Genomic DNA, 18,998 nt, shown 5'->3' on the forward strand with positions numbered 1-18,998 from the left:
GCGAGGGTGTATAGCATATCCACCCCTTCTAGCTAGGGGTGACAATTTATGACACTACACAATAAAAATATACGACACGAAACGAAATTGGGACGAAACTAAAATTTGAATTCGTGTTCGTGTTAACTATAACACGATATCGTATCGTGTCATGTTCGTGTTCAAATTTCGACACGAAATTGACACGATTTAGCAATTCTTTATCGTATTTTTCATTTTTGTCGTGTTATATTTGATAAAGTATTCATTAAATAAACTAATTTTTATTATATTTTATATTTGTCGTGTTGGTCGTTTTTTAATTCGTTCGTTTTCGTGTTAGTTAAAAAAACACAACATCGTGTCGTTTCGTGTTCGTGTTACATAAAACCTTATCGTGTCGTGTTGTGTCAGACAGAAACACGAAACGATAGCATGATTTGTCACCCCTACTTCTAGCGTTATTTTCTTTGAAGATAAATTTAATATATTAAAATGTTAAAGTCAAAGTCAAACTATATTGTGTTTTTATTGGAAAAAAAACTCTATTAAAAAAACAAAAGTATAAATGGAAAGTTCATTACATACTGGAGAGGTTAAAATAAAATCTTGATGATTGATATGATCAGGGGTATAGTTGGAAATTGAGGGGGCGCGCATGCCTATAAATTCAGGTTAATCGAATACTAAATTAAGCACACAATAAAAAAGGCAAAGCAAAGTAAAACACTAAAACAATGGGAGATCGCGATGAGCTGCATGAAGAAGGTCGACGCTTTGACATCTGCACTAAAGCCGGTCTGGAAACCGGTATTTCAAAATCCAGGTCGGATTTGTTGCTAAATTAATAATCTTTTGATCAGTTTTTCGTTTTCGAAAGTAACCAGATGTGAAAATAGTGTGACGTTATCACAATTTTCTATCGTGACCAGTTAAACATTTGGTTCGTGTTTCGTTACTCACTAATAAGAAACTGAGAAAAGGGAATGATTCTCAATTTCAATAGTTGTGTGATTACTGGGGTTTGGATTACAGACTAGAACGTTAGACAAGTTGTTCATGCATGACATACAACTACGATGAATTTGTAAAATACTCCATATCAAGTTTGAATTTTATAACTCATGATAGGTTTGACCTTTATTTTATTCAACACTGTCTGTCACAGTTATATTTCTTATTTTTACGTAACTATTTTTTGGTAGGTTTTCAATTCTTAAACACTTTATTATAAACTGTTTGATATGAAATTTCATGGGATATTTATTCAATGATCAAACATTGTACAGAAGCGTCGTCCAAAAAGATGAGGATTATCACCGAGGTGTTCATGTATGGATTTTTGCTGAAAGTACACGAGAATTAGTGAATTACTTCTACAAAAACGTGCTGGATTATGGGATATCTCTAGTGCAAGTCATGTATCTGCTGGAAGCACACCCCTTATCACTGCCAGGTAGATTATCAGATGCTACCGAAACTCGTTTTTAAAGTGTGCTATTATAGGTACCCTATTATATGTGACACCCCATTTTTAAGTCGTGACTATTACGTATAAATGTATAATCATTATATAATTTACGAAACGATTTTTATATCTTTTCATTTTATTTTATATTTTCCTTAACTAATTTTAATATAAAAAAGAAAAAAGAAATAAAACAATACTCCACCCCGTCCCATCCCAAGTCCCAACCCACGCATATATACTCAAACGAGAGTCACTTGTAATCATTCTATCCCTTCTTTCTATTTACTTCCAGTCCACGGCCACCTCCAGCAACATATATCCATTTAAAAGTATAATTAAAGATAATTTATTCACTAATTTTAAATGAACATATCTTAATTTTTTAAATTACGAGCTTTAAAATATATTGTTATTCTTTATATGAATTAACAAAAATATAAAGGTTTAAATATATTGTCCTTTTAAATTGAAAATCTAAATTATTCGATCCAATAGGGATAAAATTGATACAAAGTAAGAAGAAAAATATCTTCTAAAATTACGTATCTTGTTTTGATTTGAGTGCCAAAATAATTTTTTTGTAACATTTTAGATCCAAAACTATACATTAACATAATATATTTGCAATTAACTATAAACCATATAAAAAGTCATGTGTAGCTCAAAATTAAAACTTATATAATATAGAAACATAAATTGTATCTCTTTAATATCTCAATAAATTATAAATACACAAAATAGAAAATATTTAGACCAAAAGATAATAAACAATAATGAAAAAAATATTTTAATCATCATAAATTCCGTACTAATGATTTTTTACTAAAAATGTATTAGTCTTGTGACAATTTCGTTAATTAAGTCTTATAAACGCAAATTATCAAACGTGCAAATTACATCATATTAACTCTTTATTTTTAAAATTTTGATATGTTAGAAGTTTGAATCAAAATAGCTCCTTTATATATTCCTTTTGAAGTTTAGTTTCGGCCCCCTAACTACAAGATGTGTGTTCTGTCCGGTGACGCTTAAATAACTTAACATAAATGAATGATTATAAACAAATCGTAAACAAATAACATAAACATGACAACTAAATATCATGAACCTAAAATGTAAAATCAAATAAAAATAAATAAAGCAAGAAAACTAAACGAAATATTTAATATAACTCATGTGGTTAAGTCATATTAATAGGATAACCAAAACCCGAATAACAACGAATGATGATTATTAGTTGAAAAATAAAATAATATAAAATACAAAGTATTATTAAAAATAATAATAATAATTAATATAAAAAATGATAATATTCACAGAAAAAATCTAATAATAATAATTATAATAAAAGAAAAAAAAAACAACAAAAATAAGAATAAACAAAAGACAATAAAAAACTAACAGAGAGTACAATAAGTAGTGGTGGGGTCCAAATAACCGAGCTCACAATGAGCAAAAATCATAATCACACATGAAATGCAACTCTCACAAAATGATTGTCAATACTTAACCAACCAGTTTAAATGGGAATCTTTATACATATGCTATATGTGTCAAATGTTTATTTTACACTACAAATTTATGGCTATATGACTTGAAAATGTTGTATGATTGTAGGAGAGGGCTTTTAAAAGAGCTTGGTCTAAACCTCCCAAATGATGCTTTTGAATTGCTATTTGTTTTCCAGCAAGAATGGTACACCTTCTATGTAATTAGCATGTTGGTTTTATGTATATGTAGGTCACCAAATGTGAAAATACGAACCTTTTGTGATACATGGAATCTTAGATCATAACAAATTTTCATAGTGAACATTTTTTTAAGATCACTACAATTGTTTTTGAAGTACTATTATTGACCTTGAATTTGGTTGTAGTGTCACAAATGGTGAGAAGTTCATCAATAATGAATTTAATGATGTTTATCTTGTGACAACATTAGCCCCAATTCCGTTGGAAGCTTTTACTCTTCAGGTAATGTTTTGTCTAATTATACCAAAGTAGCAAATGGGACATGCATGCCCTTTAAACTTGTAAACCTTACGTGCTCATTTTTCAACAATTAGTTATGTACATAATTTCTTTTTCCTTGTAGGAATCTAAAGTTTCAGCTGTTAAATATATCTCAGTTCAAGAGTACAAGCACCTACTTCTTAAGGGAGACCCTCAATATGTACCCTACAATTTTCATGGAGAATATGGTCAACTTTTTGACATAATTACCAAAAGGTATATATTTATGCATTCATAGAAGCACTCTCATATAGTTATATGCATACACAAATAGTTTTTGAATCATAATTCACATACTATATCATAATATTGAGTTGAAGCATGAATTTGGAATTCGACACAAAGGAAATACATTTTGAACTGAAGCATATTTATATTATGTTACCACCAAGTTAAATGAAATATAATTTGAAATGAAACCATTAAATTAATATTGAGTTGGAACTCTTTATATGTACCAAGACAATGTCGAAGCAAAAAGTTTAATTCTGCAAAAAAAGCTCAACCGTTATGCTTCTATCTCACTTGATGCAGAGGTTGTTTTTTTTTAGTACTAATTATAATTTGAATTAGGAATTTAATTAAATTTTTGTATGGCAGTTGACCGGTCTTACTGAGGAGGACAAGGAAGTTCTTGTTTTAATCATTCAAGCTGCGAGATTAATGGATGATATATTCTATAACCAGGTCTAATTTATGAGCTTGTACATATATACATAAGATAGTTGTTTATAAATATGTAACTACTTTGTTGCATGATGACTGATTCACATGCTAGTGTGGATAATAACAAATAAGTAGATTTCATTTTCTTTTTATTTTGTTTTCTTTGAATCATGCTTGGTACAGCAATGCATCTTTAAGGGAATGGTTAAACCAGCAAAGTCAATTATCAAATTTTGACATGTTAAAATGGAAGTATTACTTGATAAATAAGTGTCCATGGTAAGATTATGCTCATATAAGTACTCTAGTGTCTCTCCCATTAGATCTTTTCATATACTTTGGAAAAATTATGTCATTTAATCGGAAAAGAAAAATTAACCACTATTTCTTATATATCAAAGTTAAGTTGATTTTCTTTGACAGGTCTTCTCTTGATGAAGATGAAGCATTTTTGACAACTGCAGACTCTGCTGTGAAATTGCTTCCGGAAGCAACAAGGAAGGTGGCTGGTTGGAAAGGTCTAGAATACAAAGCTGCATTTCCCCTGGAGAAACCACCCGGTGCCAGCTTTTACCCTCCAGACATGGATAAAATGGTAATTTCTTCCTGTGTTACCATTCTACTTTGATATAATTTCTTATTGAGGCATCATACTTTGAAAAGTATTTCCAATTGTAGCATTGTACTTTCAAAGTATTTCTTATTAGGGGCATTTAATTTGAAAAATCTATCCAAGTGAAAATTGATTTCTATTCAGACAGAATTGTTATACTTGGGTTAATTTTTCAATGTATAATTCTATAATAGGAACAAATGAAAGTAGGATGATATAATAAACAAATAAATGAATGTACGTTAAGGTATTTTGTGCATTATAGCATCCTACTTTAATTTCTTTCTATTTTTTTTCTTATTAAGGCATTTCAAATTATTTCTTATTATGACATTATACAGTGAGAACATACCAAATTATAACTGTGAAAAATGCTTTGTTTTTGGATGACATTGCAATAACTAGACAGATTTTCAAAGTAAAAATACTCTAACAGGAAGGAGTGAGACTAGAATGATATAATAAACTAATTAATAGAAGTACATTGCTTTTTCATGCATTTGGTTTATTATAGTATCCTACTTTCATTTATTTTCATTTTAACATTGTAATTTCATTTTATCTCTTATTAGGGCATGATACTTTGTAAAATTTATCTAGTTAAAGCAATAAACATTACTTCGTATGTAATTAACATTGCTACAACTTGGTAGAATTTTCAAAGTACAATGTTATAATAGGAAGAAAAGAAAGCATGATGCAATAATAAACAAGTAAATGAAAGTAAATTGATATATCTTGCATTTTGTATATTTGAGCATCCTGGCTTCATTTATTTCTATTTTAGCATTGTACTTTCAATTATATCTTATTAGTGCATTATATTTTTAAATTATTTCTTAATTAGACATTATACTTTGAATAATTACCCATTAATAGTAGTGAACATTTCTTAATATTTTAGGTGACATTGTTATAAATGGTTAGATTTTTCAAAGTACAAATTTTGTAATAGAAAGAAATGAAAGTAAGATGATGTAATAAAAACAATTAAAAGTGTATTGCTATTTCTTGCATTTAACACTTTCTTAATCTTGGCAAGGAATTCGAATTATGGGTGAAAGGGCTATCAGATGACGAAAAGAAAGATGCAACAGGATTTTTCAGTGTTATTAGAAGGCATAGTGACTCTTATTCCAGTAATATAACAGTTAGCAGTAATCCCACCACAAGTGATCTCTATATCCTCCCATTCTCTCAAGAATATTCCGCCTTTCTTGCAAAAGCAGCTGAATTATTGCATAAAGCAGGGGATTTAACCACTTCACCTAGGTATTTTATACATTTTATTAAATCTTATTATATCCATTAGTTCATACGTATAAAGTTAATTCACATTTTTGTAGTTTGAAGAGACTATTACATAGCAAGGTTGAAGCTTTCCTCTCAAATGACTATTATGACTCTGATATTGCTTGGATGGAATTGGTCAGTGTACAATTCACTTCATTGTATATCAATATTTTGTAACTTGAGTTGTTTTTCTTATGTTAAATATGGTTGTAATTGTTTTTCTTTCATCTTCTTAAGGATTCCAAGTTGGATGTTACTATTGGCCCATACGAGACGTATGAGGACGTGCTATTCGGATACAAGGTATTGTTTTTTATTCTTTTTTGCATCGTTCACTATGATTCATGGTAAAATAAAAATTCATCACCAAGATTTTTGTGATTTTTCTTTAGGCGGCGTTTGAGGCATTTATTGGAATTCGGGATGATAAATCAACCACTCAACTTAAAATTTTTGGGGATCATTTGAAGGTACAATGTTGGATTTACTAATGATCAATATTAATTTTATTTTTTTAGTTTATTTACAAGTCCTTAAGGCTAGGGATAAGGAGTGATGTATAAAGAAACTGTATAAGCTAAACTTGGTTCTGTTTCATTGATTTTGAAAGAATGATACAGCCGATCAATAAATAGAAAACCTAGCTAGAAAGGAGGACTAAACTAGGAAACTATAACAAAAGAATAAAGATCATATATATGACAAAAATATAGCCTTTACTCCCCCTCAAGATGAGCATGGAGATTTCGAATGTTCATCTTGACAAGAAGAGAGTTTAGTCTGTCTGAACCAAGTGGCTTGGTAAGAAGATCTGCGAGCTGATGGTTAGTGTGAATCCAAGATGGAGCTATCTCATTGGACTCCACCCTTTCGCGAACAAAAAAACAATCCATCTCCACATGTTTAGTTCTTTCGTGAAAGACGGGATTGTGAGCAATGTGTTTGGCTGATTGATTGTCACAAAATAGTGGGGTGGCTTCTTGAATTTTCACTCCAAGTTCTGACAACAACCAGCGAACCCATAAAGTTTCGCTTACTGTGGTGTCCATTGCCCGATATTCTGCCTCAGCCGAGGACCGAGACACAACTGACTGCTTCTTTGACTTCCATGAAACAGGGGAGCCACCTAAAAGTAATAAATAACCCGTCCTAGAATGTCGAGAGTAGGGGCAACCAAGCCAGTCAGAGTCGTTATAAGCTACCAAATCTAGTGATCCTTCTCGGGGTAGAAGAATACCTTGACCCAAGGTTGTTTTGAGGTAGCGCAATACTCGCATAGCTGCATGCCAATGGTTGGTTCTGGGGTCCGAGACAAATTGGCTCAGAATATTCACTGAGTAAGTGATGTCCGGTCGTGTAGCTTGAAGATATAGTAAACGACCTACAAGCCGACGATACATGTTAGGGTCAACACGTTCTTCTTTGTCTCCTTTATCAAGTTTGATGTTTTGTTCAAAACTAAACCTTCTTTGGTACGTGACACCTCAATGCCCAAGAAGTATGTGAGGCTACCAAGGTCTTTGATGCTGAACCTTGTATCAAGATCTGATTTGGTGCTTTCAATCTTTGTGGCGTCATTACCTACAATGATCACGCTGTCAACGTATATGAGAGCCGCAACAAAACTAGTTTCGGTTTTGTAAACAAACAAGGAGTGATCTGCATGCGATGGTTTGAAGCCCATGTCACGTAAAGCGGCTGTGAATTTGTGATACCAGTTTCGACTAGCCTGTTTCAAGCCATATAAGGATTTCTTGAGTTTGCACACCCGATTATCACCTTCTTTACTAAAGTCTTGAGGTAGTTTCATATAAACATCTTCCTTGAGATCACCATGCAGGAACGCATTATTCACATCCAACTGGTGAATGATCCAGTTGTTTTTGATGGCTAAAGTCAATAGAATCCGAACGGTGACCAATTTAGCCACGGGAGCGAAGGTGTCATGGAAGTCGATGCCCTCCATTTGAGTGTAGCCTTTTGCCACGAGACGGGCTTTGAATCTTTCTACAGAGCCGTCGGGTTTGAATTTGATTTTATAAATCCACTTGGAGTCGATGGCACGCTTTCCTTCCGGTAAGGTCACGAGCTCCCAAGTGTCATTTTCTTCCAAGGCCTGAACCTCCTTTTCATTGCACAACGCCATTCTGGATTTTGTGCTGCATGTTTGAAACTTCTAGGCACATGATGAGTATTAATAGCGGCTAGAAGAGCCTTGTGGGTTTGAGAAAAAATTTTATATGAGACGAAATCAGAAAGGGTATGTACCGTAGAAGCAGCGTGACCGACAGCAGGTTGCGTGTGGTTGATCGATGAGGGCAAATCAATCATGTAATCTTGATAGCGGATGGGCTGGACTCGCATATGAGTGGGCCGAACTTCATCTAGAGGCTCCGTACGATCATGAGAGTTGTCTGGGCTCTGAATGTCGGCCTGATAAACAGTGGAGTGAGGGCTTGGAATGTGGTCCTGATGTTCAGCGGAACATGGGCTCGAAATTTGATCTGATCGGATTTGACCAGGTGAATCTGGTGACAAATCTTGGGCCCCACTGTTGCCATTTATGGGTTCATCAGCATGAAGAATGGGTTGCACCAAATCGAAATCCTTTTCAAGCTGGAATAAGTCATCAGATTCCGAGTCAGTGCCTCGTTTGATTGTCTGCATAGGAAATTGATCCTCAACGAATCGGACATCTCTGGAAACAATGATTCTCTTGCTTTCTAGATCAAAGATTTTATAACCCTTGGTACCTTGTGGATATCCAACAAATACCCCGGGTCTTCCATGTGGCTCAAATTTATCACCACCTGTTTCCACACTACGACGATAAGTTAAACAACCAAAAACCCTCATGTGTTCATAGGAAGGCTTTTCTTTGAATAAGAGTTCATAAGGTGTGGCTCCATGCAAGACTTTTGAAGGCATTCGGTTTATCACATACGTGGCGGTCAAGATGCACTCACCCCAAAAACTCTTAGGCAGATTAGCTTGGAATCTTAAGGCCCTCACGGTCTCAAGAAGATGGCGATGCTTGTGCTCCACCACCCATTTTGTTGTGGGGTGTAAGGGCAAGAGGTTTCTAACACGATTCCCTCTTGGGCATAAAAGTCAAGCATGGTATTAGAAACAAACTCACCAACATTATCGCATCTAATACATTTAATTTGCTTTTCAAATTGTGTTTTGACCATTTTATAGAAATGCATGAGGCATGTGCTTGCCTCACTTTTATGTCTTAGTAAAAAAGTCCAAACTGCCCTACTGTGGTCGTCCATAATGGTCAAGAAATAAAAAGCCTTGTTTGTTGAGGGAGTCCTATACCTCCCCCATATGTTGCAGTGTATCATGTCAAAACAAAATTTTGTTTTTATTTCACTAGTAGGAAAGGGTAGTCTAGTATGTTTGGCTCTCAAACAAGCATCACAATTTAAATTATTCTTATAGGAAGGAATAAAATATAAACGAGAAACTTTCTTGGGTGAAGGATGTCCAAGTCTCTTGTGCCAAATCTCGAAGGTTGTCAGGAGAGCTTTATTTGTCTTCATTGCCCCCATGCGATACAATCCTTCAACGCGATCACCTGCTCCAATCAAGCGCTTCGTCCCCAATTCCTGCATAACAAAGAAACCAGGAAAGAAAGTGACAACACAGTTAAGCTCATCGGCCAATTTGCCAACCGAAAGAAGATTATAGTTAAAATCTGGTACGAGTAGAACTCCTTGGATTCTAATTCCTCCAGCAAGAACATGGTCTCCTTCACCCAAAACGGGCACCTTTTCTCCGGTGGGAACGATAACAGGTGTACCCTTTGGGTTGTGGGTCTCGTTTCTAAGAATGTCTCTTTTACAGGTCATGTGTTCGGTGGCTCCCGAATCGACCACCCAACTATCAGAATAATTAAACTTACCTGCCATATTTGCCCTTGGTTGTGATCCGCTCTCTGTCATACTTCTGTTGTCCTTGAAGTGGGCAACGAACATATGATACTGCTCATCCGTCAAACCGGGAATAGGACTGGCAGCAATCTCCACACACGCAGCCTTTGGTTTTTCTTTGTTCTTCGTTCCAGGCCACCATTCAGGATAACCGTTCAGTTTAAAGCATCCCTCCTTTGCATGTCCTTCCCTGTGGCAAAAACTGCACTTTTTTTTTCATTATCAGTTCTTGTGGCCTTGGCGTTCGGTTTATACGGCATGGGATTATTTTGTTTAGCTTGAGATTGTCGCTGCATTTTTTTATGCGTTGTAGTGCGCCTGAAAAGCAGCGGCTTCTGAACCTGGCCTTCTCGATCCGCCGGTGATCGCCCTTTGTTGTTCGTTTTTCGGCAACCAAATGATAAGTCGCACTAAGAGATGGTGCAGGTTTCGTGGCCAAGATTTGAGTTCGAACAACAGTGAATTCGTCATCGAGCCCCATTAAAAATTCGTAGGTTCTTTCTTTCTCTTTCACTTCATTCAATTGTTTTCCAATTGAGTAGTTGCAGCCACTACACTTACATCGTGGTGTAGGTAATACAACTGGAAGTTCATCCCAGATGGATCTTAATTTGGTATAATAGTTCGAAATGGACATACCTCCCTGTCGGGTTGTGTTTAACAGTTGTTTTAATTCATATGCCCTTGGTGCACCTTCTTTCTCAAACCGTTCTTCTAGGTCCTTCCAGATTTCTGAGGAGGTGTTAGCATATCTCACGCTTGTGCGGATCTCCTTTTCCATAGCTGTGGTTAGCCATCCCATGACCATGGCGTCCGCTCGGATCCAGGCCATGTACATGGGCGAGCTTGATTCCGGTTTCTTGACAGTCCCGTCGATGAGACCCATCTTGTTTTTCGCCAAGAGAAAGTTATTCATCTCCTGTTTCCATTCATTGTAGTTGTTGTCGTTTAATAGATCATTCACCTGCATCTGCTTCGGATAATCAGATGGGTGAATGTATAATGGCGATTTGGTGTCAATGGTTTTGCCTTCCGCCGTCTTGCTACCATCGGTCTTTTCTCCGCTCATGGTGGCGTGCAGATTTGATAATCAGGTATGGATGTCCCGCTCTAATACCATAAAGAAACTGTATAAGCTAAACTTGGTTATGTTTCATTGATTTTGAAAGAATGATACAGCCGATCAATAAATAGAAAACCTAGCTAGAAAGGAGGACTAAACTAGGAAACTATAACAAGCGAATAAAGATCATATATATGACAAAAATATAGCCTTTAATGTAGGTTAACTCAAGGGTTGCTGAAAGGCATAACCTTTGTTATTTTTCAACTTTGTTAATCATACTTTTATTTAAATAATCAATTAAAGTACATGTAGGACTTGGAGCAAAATCTTCCAATGGACGACATGTACAAATCAGAAGATGTGACATTTGCACCTATTCGCATCATCCAACTTGTTTATAATTCAGGGGTAAGTAAATGAGAAAAATGACGTGAATGCCATCATTAAAACCAAATAGCCCTAGAAAGCTTGTGTAGTTCCACTTGTACATCTATGTGTTTTGTGAACGTATTTTGTTAAAATATGAATTTCATTTATCATGTTCCTGCAGGATGTGAAGGGACCACAAATTCAAGCCTATAATCTTCCGAATGATGAGCGTATTGTAAAAGATCGTGGTACATCAATGGTCATGTTGAAGAATATTTCTGAGGCAAAGTAAAGTGAACAATCCATGATTATACACTTAAGTATATTGGAATTCATTAACATATGCGTTTATTATTGATTATACAAGTGTTGAAATATAATTTGTGAAAATGATATGATACCCAAACTTTTTTTCTAAGTAGGTTCAAGCTAATTCTTCAGCCTATAGCCGACTTGTGTATTGTAAAGGAACAAAGGGAGCTAGTTGACTTTGACTCTTTTTTCACTCACACAATTTGTCATGAATGCTGTCATGGTATTGGACCACATACAATAACACTTCCTAGTGGTCAAAAGTCTACTGTGCGATTGGTTAGTTTTTCTGATGTAATCAGGAACTGAATGGAATCGTTGATTCCTTTGTTTTTTTTTTTCAGTATGACATAATTGATTTTTTTCCCTCAATTAAACAGGAGCTACAGGAACTTCACACGGCTCTTGAAGAAGCTAAAGCCGATATTGTTGGCTTGTGGGCACTTAATTTCCTTATTTCAAAGGTCAGTTAGTAAGGGGGTATAGTTGTCACTGTCATATTGTCTTCAATAGTTTTCATGTTTGATTTTTTTCTATGGGGTTGACCAGGATATATTTCCAAAGACCCTTGTAAAGTCCATCTTTGTTTCTTTCCTTGCTATTTGCTTTCGGACAGTACGTTTCGGGTTAACGGAAGCTCATGGGTAAATCAACTAATCAGTAAATTTATCAACTTTTCATCCATATATATATATATATATATATATATATATATATATATATATATATATATATATATATATATATATATATATATATATATATATAGGGTTAGGTTCTTGTGAGACGACCTAATTTTGTGAGACCGTGAGACGCATTTTTCTATTGTTTTTTATTTTTTTTAGTTAATTCAAGTTCCGAAAATAATATTTAAATTTTTTTTGATTTTTCCATTTATTTTGCATTTTAAAATTATTTTTAGAATATGTACAGTGTAATATTCTATTTAGAATATTTCACGTATTTTTCAAAAAAAAATAGAATTTATTTTATTTTATTTTATTTTATTTTTATTTTTTTTAGTTAATTCAAGTTCCGAAAATAATATTTAAAAAAAGAATTTTTAGATTTTTCCATTTATTTTGCATTTTAAAATTATTTTTTAAAATATGTCAGTGTAATATTCTATTTAGAATATTTCACGTATTTTAAAAAAACGGATTTTTTTTAATTTTTTTTAATTTTTTTAGTTAATTCAAGCTCCAAAAATAATATTTAAAAAAAGAATTTTTGGATTTTTCCATTTATTTTGCATTTTAAAATTATTTTTAGATTTGGTCTCACAAAATTAGAAAGATCTCAAATGAACCTGAACCTATATATATATATATATATATATATATATATATATATATATATATATATATATATATATATATATATATACTATCTTATAAACAAATCCCACTATTTTTAAAAATAGATTGAATAAAATAATAATATTTTTTTAAGACGTCCAAATCATTAATCTAATTGTACAACTAATCACTAATAAAATATTATTAAAATTTAAACAAACTCCTATAAATCTTCTCTTCCAAGGTTTTGACCAGATCTTTTTTCATCCAAATAAATACTCAACACCTTATAATTTGGTCATTTCATGAGTTTTTTTTTATTTTTAATATGACATCTTTCCTAAAACAAACTAATGATTGAATTGAAAATAATCATTCTCCGTCGAAAAGAAATTAATTGTCGAAACAAACTATTTGTCGCCCGTCGCTTTGCGCGGCATGTTATATTTATATTTAGAGTGATGGATTATTATATATGTATATCAGTAAAGGACAAGCACTACAGTTTAACTGGCTACTAGAGAAAGGAGCATATGTTTTGCATCCCGATGACACATTCTCTGTTGACTTTGATAAGGTGTGATTCCTTAAAATTTGTGTTTTTTAATCAAAATATTATTTTACATTTTAATAAATTGTTTCATGTGTTGCAATAGATTGAAGGTGCGGTTGAGGGCTTAAGTAGGGAAATACTTACGATACAAGCCAAAGGGGACAAAGATTCTGCACAGAAGCTTCTGGAAAAATATGGTCAAATGACACAGCCTCTCAACACTGCTTTAGGAAAATTGGCAATTGTTGAGGTAAAATTTGACTTATATATATATATATATATATATATATATATATATATATATATATATATATATATATATATATATATATGTATATAACTTTAATTGATTTAATTCCTTTTTTATGTGTACCCATTTGATGAATTTTCAGGTTCCTGTTGATATAGCACCAAATTTTCCAGTTGTTACCAAATTACTACACAACAATTAAACAATTGTTGTAGTGTTTCTTGATCTTTGACGTGATAATGGTTGTGTTCGTGGAAGTACATTCATAATTGCTCTCATTGTTTTAATAAGGGTAAAACTTGTGTAGTATTGTTATGTATTGTAAACTATATAATAAAATGGCTTTGTTCCTGGAAGGGCATTCACAATAGCTCTCATTGTTGTAATAATGGTACAAATTGTGTAATATTGTTGTGTATTGTAAGCTATATAATAAAATGGATTTGTTATTAGAAGTGAATTCACACGGGCTCTCCTTGTTTTGATACGGGTTCAAATTGTGTAACACTTTTGGGTTGTGTGTTGTAAACTATATCATAAAATAGATTTGTTCCTAGAAGTACATTCACAATGGCTCCCATTGTTTTGATAAGGTTAAAATTGTGTACTATTGTTATGTATTGTAAACTATATCGTAAAATGGCTCTGGAAGTACATTCATAATGGGTATCATTGTTTGATAAGGGTACAAGTTATATAGTAGTGTTATGTATTGTAAACTATATCATAAAATTGCTTTGTTCCTAGATGCATATTCACAATGGCTCTCATTGTTTTGACAAGGGTACAAATTGTGTAGTATTGTTATGTATTTTTAAACTATATCATATGTAACACCCCTACTTTATACAACTGGAATTAACAATATTTTACATCATTTGTAGTGATGTCTTTGTCCAGCGGAAGTACAGTTTAACTTTTTGCAATTTACAAACCAATCATTATAATACTAAAAAAATGAACATAAGAAACATTTTTTAATTGCTTCACTCCTTGCTAATCTGGGAGTTATCTAACTTCTTTAAATTTATCATATCTAAGGATAAAGGCAATCAACTCTAATATCAATATATGGAAAACATGTCATAGAAAAGAATATGTAAGACAAAATAAACTGTCTCGTGAGTACATAAGTTTTAGACTCAAAACGAATATTTAACAAAAAATTTCATATCTTTATTTGGTTTTCTTTCAAAATATTTGATAACCAAAGTAACCATTTGTCACAACTCCAAATTTTAGACCTATCATGGTCTAAACCCTAACCAAGTACTAGTGTAAACTCCATTGCAATCGTTGGTGCATTGTATTCTCTATGGCCATTAGGACATGTTTATAAACTAGTAACTAAGAATAGATTGAAAACTATGTTGGATTAAGCAATTATAAGTTAATATAAGTTAAAAGACTAAGGTTTAGGTCATAAAATAACCCACCACTTTGAGTTTGTGGCCTACGAATTTATTTTCATATAGTTCACGGTCCAAGAATGATTCAAAGATGTAGTTCACGGTTTGAGAAATAAGATCCAAAGTGTTCACGGTTGGGATTCTAATTCACAAAGATGTTCTCGGCCAAAGTAAATAAGAGAATGGTAGTTCACGGTCCAAATTTTAAGACAACAATGTATTCACGGTCAAGGTATGACCGTGAACACAACCCAATGCCTTTTAGGGTCGTAAACACAATGATCCTAGTGTTCTAGAATGGAAATTGGTTGCAAACACCCTTAAATATCTCATATATTCATCATACCAATGTGATAGGATTCAATTACCAATACAATCGCCTCATGAATTCCTTCATACTTAAGTTACTTCATATATAAGCCTCATATAAGATCAATTCTTTCACTCTACGCATCCATTTAACGAAAACACTCACCTTTCTCTCTCAAACATCAACCATATTCCTTTCATCCTTAAAACATCTCGTGGAGTTTTCTTCAAGTCATTTCCATTTGGAAATCATAGTAAGTCTTTATAGTCTAATGATATACAATATTATTCACACACTATTGTGTGTTTAAAATCATAGATCACGACAACTATCATGTATCTTAATTTGAAGGTCATCGCTTTCATCTCGATATCTAGTCAAAACCACACACAAGGTGAGTTCATACCCCTTCATTTTTTTTTTACTATTTTTCATTGTTTTAGGGGGGGGGGGGGGGGGGGGAGGGGGGAATACAAGTCTAACACAAGGATATTGTGTTTACAAATAAATGATTTCTAAATATTTCTAAAATGACTTTAACTACTGAAACTCTTTTAAATATCGTTAAATTTCTTTAAATGTTTTATAAACACTTTTAACTTATATTTTACCAAAATCATATATATATATATATATATATATATATATATATATATATATATATATATATATATATATAAGATTTATAGGGCTTAGGACTAATAATTCGCTTTATTTCCTTTTCCTTGTTTGGATGTGGGCTTAGGGTAGAGTTATTTGCCCGAATGTCGTTTCACTTTTAATTATATATATATATATATATATATATATATATATATATATATATATATATATATATATATATATATATATATAAAAGCTACTTCAATCAAATTCATTACCCTTTGTAACAAGTTGAGCAAAGGGGGTACTTTCTTGAATATTTCATATCAAAATAGAATACAAATATAAATTATAATAGGTATAATTTATGAAACTCTCACTCTATTTTCACTAGTCAAGTATACAGGGTTTAACTATATATATACTCTCGTACAAATTTCTTTACATATACTTTACATATTAAGTATACTAAAAATACATCGTACCGGGTTTGCACTAACAGGGTACAAATACAACGTATCGGGTTATGCACGAACGGGGTAAAAATACATCGTACCAGGTTTGCACTAATGGGGTACAAATACATCATACCGGGTTAACACTAATGGGGTACAAATACAACATACCAGGTTATGCACGAACGGGGTACAAATACAACATACCGGTTTAAAACAAAGAAAAGCATAACATTATTGAAAACAATTCTTTTATAGTTTTCTTATGAACTAAAACTATGTACACTAATACATAGTACAACAAAAACACTTATACAGTTTGGTTTTATGGTATTAAAACTACTTTTCAGTTATATAACAAAATATAGGATATTCTGAAGGAAACACATTCATCATATCAAAAGGGATCATTAACGTTAATTTTGTGATTACTTTGTGAATACGTTAGAGTTATATATAATAACTAGGCGAATGTCCGCATTGCGCAGAAATACCTATATAGTTTAAGTTTTCACAAACATATGCTTTCTTTTTAAATATAAAAATAACGTTGTTGTTAAATTTGATATAATAAATTTTGTACTAAATCGATATAATATATTGATTATTTTGAATTATATGATAATATATACATCTATTATAAATTCATAATCTCAATCGTTTGAATGACTTCCACCCGCGAGTTACACATAAATAAAATTAAATATAATATATGGTTTAATGTTGTTTATAGTTGTTGTTCTTATTAATTAATTCTTTTTAAAATTTAATTTTTTAATGTTTAATTTCTATCATTATAATTATTTAAAACATCAAACATTATTTTTTGATTTTAAATGTAACAATATAATCATTTATTTTGAGTTATTTTTAACTATTGTTATTTTAAGTTATTTTAAGCTACTTATTTTGAAATTTTAACCGATTATAAAAATACATTTACGAAATATTTTAGTTAAATTGAGATTACAATTTAGTTTTTTTACATTTATCACTATAATTTATCACTTTTAACTTTTTACAAAATATTCTTTGGTTTTTTTAGTGGAGTTGAAATTTATATTTAAGTTGACATTGTAATGTGCAGAAACACCTAATATAGTTGAAGTCTTTACAAATATATGTTTTTTTAAATAGAACAATAACGTTGTTGTTAAATTTGATATAATAATTCGTATACTAAATTGATATAATATATTGTTTGTTTTGAATTATATGATAATATATACATCTATTATAACTTTATAATCTCAATCGTTTGAATGACTTCTACCCGCGAGTTACACATAAATAAAATTAAATATAATTTATGGTTTAATATTATTTATAGTTGTTGTTATTGTTAACTAATTTTTTAAAATTTATTTGCTTAATGTTTCAATTTCTATCATTATAATTATTTAAAACATCAAACATTATTTTTTGATTTTAAAGATAAGAATATAATCATTTATATAGAGTTGTTTTTAACTATTGTTATTGTAAGTTATTTTAAGCTACTTATTTGAAAACTTTTAACAATTATAAAAATATCATTAGGAAATATTTTAGTTAATTGAGATTAAAATTTAGTTTTTGCATTTATCACTATAATTTATCACTTTTAACTATTTACAAAACATTCTTTAGTTTTTTAAGTGGAATTGAAATTTATATTTAAGTTGACATTGTAATGTTATATCTATGTTCACAATTTAAGTATTTTGTCCAAACTGTTCAAAAGTTGTAGCTTTAAATTGATAAGGGTTTACATTTAACATCATATTAAATGTAATAAATTAAGTATAATATGTTAAAAGTTAAAGACATAACTTTATAAGTAGAAGTCAAGCTATTATTTTAAAATTGAAATATGGTGTATTTATGATTTCACTTTAGGTTTGATATTTATTTAACCTTATTAACCAACTTATAATCATTATTAGAAAGACACTATAATTTATCACTTTTAACTATTTACAAAATATTCTTTGGGTTGTTTAAGTTACACTAAAATTTATATTTAAGTTGACCCTGTGATATTATATTTAAATTAATAATTTAAGTATTTTATACAAATTGTTGCAAAATTATATCTTTATAATGATAATAGTTTACATCCAACAATATATTATAATATGTTATAAGTTAAAAAACAAAACTTTATTAGTAGAAATAAATATATTATTTTAATATTGAAATTTAGTTTATATATGATTACATTTTAGGTTTTATATTTATTTAACCTAATTAACCAAATTATAATTATTATTAGAAAGAAATTGAAAAGTCATGAGAGTTTCAAATGAATGTGGTGAAAGGAAAAATAGATATGAGTTTCAAATGAATGTGGTGCAAGGAAAAATGTTTCATTTATAAGTATATAATGATAATGATAATGAAGATCCGATGGGCAGTGGAA

At 31.3% G+C, this 18,998-nt stretch overlaps 1 pseudogene across 1 annotated transcript; it reads left to right on the plus strand.

Annotated features, from left to right (window-relative positions):
• Window positions 1–680: 680 nt before the first annotated feature.
• LOC145074377 (nudix hydrolase 3-like) lies at window positions 681–14,288 on the plus strand (annotated as a pseudogene). The gene is made up of 21 exons (XR_013691819.1): window positions 681–805; window positions 1,269–1,435; window positions 3,068–3,145; window positions 3,327–3,423; window positions 3,545–3,678; window positions 3,917–3,998; window positions 4,063–4,151; window positions 4,303–4,407; window positions 4,552–4,723; window positions 5,784–6,013; window positions 6,088–6,169; window positions 6,272–6,337; window positions 6,427–6,504; window positions 11,351–11,446; window positions 11,589–11,695; window positions 11,830–11,998; window positions 12,100–12,183; window positions 12,269–12,363; window positions 13,504–13,594; window positions 13,674–13,820; window positions 13,963–14,288. The product of XR_013691819.1 is annotated as a nudix hydrolase 3-like (transcript).
• Window positions 14,289–18,998: the final 4,710 nt, after the last annotated feature.

The sequence above is a fragment of the Lactuca serriola genome, chromosome 9, assembly GCF_051521515.1.
Source record: "Lactuca serriola cultivar US96UC23 chromosome 9, Lser_US96UC23_V15, whole genome shotgun sequence".
NCBI lineage: Eukaryota > Viridiplantae > Streptophyta > Magnoliopsida > Asterales > Asteraceae > Lactuca > Lactuca serriola.